The sequence below is a fragment of the Neovison vison genome, chromosome 3 (genome assembly GCF_020171115.1).
Source record: "Neovison vison isolate M4711 chromosome 3, ASM_NN_V1, whole genome shotgun sequence".
Taxonomy (NCBI): domain Eukaryota; kingdom Metazoa; phylum Chordata; class Mammalia; order Carnivora; family Mustelidae; genus Neogale; species Neogale vison.
The window spans coordinates 71,691,831-71,696,591 of NC_058093.1; the positions used below are offsets into that span (position 1 = coordinate 71,691,831).

The window sequence follows — 4,761 nt, forward strand, 5'->3', positions numbered from 1 at the left end:
AAGGAACAGGGGGTGGGAGGTTGGGGGAACCGGGTGGTGGGTATTAGAGAGGGCATGGATTGCATGGAGCACTGGGTGTGGTGCAAAAATAATGAATACTGTTATACTGAAAATAAATAAAAAGTAAATAAATCTTTTTAAAAAAACTTTAAAAAAATTATAAAAAAAATTTCCATGAAACAGCAAAAATGAATTTTTGCATAAGTATGCACCAAATATTGCATGGGTCATACTAGTACTAAAAGCAATGTTGTTTATCTGAACATAAAATTTAACTAATAAACCTGTTATCCTTTTTGCCTTTTCCCCCTCTCCAGATCTGGCAACCCTACACTTGTTTGAGTGACATTATAACAACTCATCTCTCAATGCACTAGGATAGATAACTTACCTACCCATGAAAGGGTAAGAACACAAATTATTCCCAACATGGAGATCATTTCCTATAATTTCTGTAACTTGTCTGTGCTCTGCCTTCCCTCTGTTGATTGATCATTCCTCCATCATCACTCTGTTCACCAACCAGTTCAATGGGACTTGCTACTGAATGACTCTCATCTATGGCTGCCAAGCCCCACAGGGCACTTACTTTGCTGTTGCTGCCATCTGGAATCTCTCACCATCGAATCATCCTCCATGTCTCGCATGTTTGCATTTTCTACGGTCAAATAGTGAAAAACCTTCCATACTATTTTATCTATTGTTTTATGAGGAAATAAGGTCTTTCCAGTAGGTATGTGGGCCCTTATGATGCCCCCCCCCCAGATTTATAACACCATCCAGGGAGTCAACTCAGTCTTCCAAAGAACTTCCAGGACATTCAAGGATAATCTCACCTTGAGAGGCCCTCTTGCTCAAGCTGGCCATCACCCCAGACGTGCCTGTTCTGATTGAGCCACTCTACAGCTCAGTCAGTATTTATTGCCATTACTATGGTTTCATTCCAGCTCCCACTTTCTTATTCATTTTCATGCGGACCCTCCTTAAAGTAGCTCTTCCCTGGATTCTCTTCTAAATCAGTTACAACATCCGTGCTCGCTCCTTGATTCATGAGTTGAGGAAAATCTTGAACATGTATTTATTGTATAACTGTGGGAGAATCCCAATGTAACCTTTTTTGAGAACTGATTTTAAACAGGGCCAAGCAACGATTCCTCTGCAATTAAGGGCCGCACAAGTTGTTTATGCTGTAGCTACAACCAACGTCTGCAAAGACCGTCTCAGAATTTCTAGTCTGCAGTGTATTTTCCCCATTGCTTTTATCTGACACTGGTTAATCAGAGGTTTTTGTACAGATGTGGAGAGTTAATAAAGAGTGGTTATTAACTGCTCTGGCAAGTTAATAACTTCTAAATTGGAGGGACATTATATGATAATCTGAACAAATTAATCACTTAAAAAGCAATAGCACCTTCGTCCTTTTCCAGTTTGCAAAAACCTGAGTAATGAAAACACTACATTTAGGTAACACAAGCAGGAATCTAGAACAGAAACACAGCAACGCGGTACCTGTCCCACTTCTCAAGCCTGTCCTGAGAAACCTCGTCTGCCTCTCTCTCTCTCCTCTGGTTTGGTCATCCAACCAGCTACTTGTCTCCACTCAGCTGCTCTGTCTGCGTTTACTGAGGACCCATTTCATGGTCCTGAGAATGCAAAAATGGCTGGACACAGCCCCACCAACAAACTATTCCAATGAGGGTGGCAAGGATGACAGCCTGGGACAGAGAGCCCAGGAAGGACAGGTCACTTGCCTTCACTTGTGGGTCACAAGGGCACTTAAACTGAGACCTGAGAGATGCAAAGCAGCTAACCAGGTGAAGGAGTAGGAATTTGAGGTTGTCAGGGAATTGGACTTGGCAAAGACTGGAGGGTGACAGAGAGAGAATGCCGTCTGGAACATGGACGGATAAATGATAGCGTGAACGATGCTAAGAGCCCGGCTGCCACTTGCCCTTTCAAACCCAGAGAGGAAAATAAATCAAACAGTAACATCCAGCATTTCTTGAAGGCTTACAAGGTTCCAGGGTTTATACTGAGCATTTTACAAATATTACTGTGTTAAGTCCTCACCAAATTTCTGAAGTTTTCCTCTCCATACTGTGTCTTAATTACAAAACGAATATATGCTTGTTGTCACATGTTAAACTATCTCAAAACCCTAACTCCTAGTAAAAGTGACAATTTGGCTTACATTCTTTCAGATATGTTTTAGTGCTCACCCAGGAAATATAAACATACAACACATCGGTGTTTGTATGAAGATGGGTTTGTACTCTCACACTCTTTTGGCAATGGCTTCCTAAGATAATAGTCTACTGCTTTCTTTCCATGCCCACAGTGCTCTTGCAAACATGGTGAACGTTCCTCAGACCCACTGGACTTTCAGGAAGAAGTGTGGCAAGCACCAACCCCACAAAAGGACACAGCCCAAGAAAGGCAAAGATTCTCTTTATGCCCAGGGAAAGCAGTGTTATGAATGGAAGAAGACTGGCCATGGTGGGCAGACTGAGCTGATGTCATGGAAAAAGGCTGAAACCACAACGAATATTGTGTTGAGGCCTGAATGTGTTGAGCCCAACTGCAGGTCCAAGGGAACGCTGTTCTTAAGAGATGTAAGGAGACTGAACTGGGAAGAAATAAGAAGAGAAAGGGCCAAGGTATCCAGTTCTAAGCTTCATATTTTGTTACCTAATGAAGACAATAAAATCTTGGGGTTATGTTCAAAATCAAAATAATATACATGGACATCTTTCCAGGTTAATATACATAGATCTAAATCAATCTTTTAAGCATACACATCACAGTTAACAGAAAGAATGTACCAGGATTTATTCAACTATTTCTCTACTAATAGACGTTCAAGGGCTTTGCCCCCACTACAAACAATACTGAAATAAACAAGTTTGTGAATATATCCTTAGATACTGATGCTTTCACTTTTGTAGCATAGATTCCCCCAAAGTGGGTATGTACATTGAAAACTTTAGAGATACTGTAATACTACATTGTTAATGTTCTTTACAACCCATTCATTTTTATATCTCTGTGGTTCATATCCAGGTGCCCCCTTCGTGGCTTTGGTGTGGGGGTATAGCTCAGTGGTAGAGCATTTGACTGCATTTTTATACCTCTGCACAGTTATAGAAAATAAATTGTTTCTCCCCGCAACTCCTTGAGCTTTGTGCAGAATGATGAGGTCCTCAGGTCTCTTTTATGATCAACCTGGAGGCTTTAGACTAAATATTACATACTTGGACAATGAGACTAAAAAATATATTGAATGATAAAACATCTCTTTATACCCACATCCCTTCATTTACTGCTGAGGGACTCCTTGCTCACTGCTGGGCTTGAGCAGGTGCTTGGTTGTCAGGCTGCCAGATTCGAGGTGGAGAAGTCATCAAATTATGAATGAATGCCTGTCATCACGGTCACATGACATGCCCCTCCTGACTGAGCTACTCTGCCATCGAGTCAAAATTTATGGCTGTAACTATGACTTCATTTTTAGAAATATAAGAAGATATATTCTTAGAACTATTTGCTACATAATATAATTTTTAAAGATTTATTTGCATTATTTCTAACTAGGTTTGGAGAATATGGCAAAAAACTGCACTTCAGAAGAGACAAAGAGCAGAAAGATCTTAAGTCCAAAGCTATAACATAAACCTTATTCTAAAACTCAGCAATCTGTTATCTTTTCTTTTTTCTTTTTTCTTTTTTCTTTTTTTTTGACATAATAGCACTGGCCTTTAACTAGTGGATAGGGAAGAACCTAAAGGCTCTGCTTTTCAAATATTTAGCAGCATGGCTATGAGCCTGCTTAAAGTTCCCTTTGTCCTTAGTAACTTAGTAACTTTGTCCTTACTAACTTAGTAACTCAGGCAGCATCATAAGCTTGTGCAAAAGTACTCTTTGTTGGGGGAGGAGGGTGTCACTCTATTCTGCTTCCTTGCTTCTTTCAAAGCCTCTGGTGCTCAGGGTTGGGGGCTCCACTGGCCTTTATGAGTCTTGTTCAGAGAGAGTCTACCTATTCCCCAAGGTGCCAGATATGTGCCTTTCCAGTCCCTGGCACTGGGGAACATCTGGCCTCACCTACAGCCTGCACCATGGCTACACTTTACTGCGGAAGCTCGGGAGCCAAGAAGGAGGCATTTAGAAAAGGAGGAGGAGGAGGAGAAGAGAATGGAGAATGTGGAGGCATTTTCTAGAATCCATTCTAGTGGAGGTAGATGCAATTTTCAGAGGCAATTTGGCAGTTCTGGTGCAATCATTAAGCACCAAAATAAGTGGTGTTGCCAGTACCTGGTGTAGTATCTATGGCCAAAGCAGAAGCAGAAGGGTCCACTTCTACTGTGTGATTTCAGTCACCATCCCTGGCTATAGACAGAGCCTCCAGGTTGGGTTCACAAGCCCTCCTGAAGACTCTATGTGCTACTGAATATCCTTTAAAGAATTCCTTTTCTCCTTACATTAATCAGGACTGGAATCTGTTGTCTGCAACTAAGAAGCCCTTTAATGACACCTCAAAATGATTATGGTAAATCTTCATGATTTTCAAGTATTTAATAAGCTAAAGATTTAGATTCATCATTTGAAAAATCATCAGAACTCCACATCATCTCCAGTTTGACCCCGATATTACATTATCTTTTGGAGTAATTGAGTCACGAGTCCCCTCAGGATTACTGCTATATTCCTCCAAGTGCTCCTAGTTCCACGCCCCATGCTCTCCTCTTTTCCACTTCCCTCCATGTC

The 4,761-nt window shown here is 41.1% G+C and overlaps 1 pseudogene; it reads left to right on the plus strand.

The window, feature by feature from the left end:
- Positions 1-2,351: 2,351 nt before the first annotated feature.
- Positions 2,352-2,671, plus strand: LOC122901842 (annotated as a pseudogene).
- Positions 2,672-4,761: the final 2,090 nt, after the last annotated feature.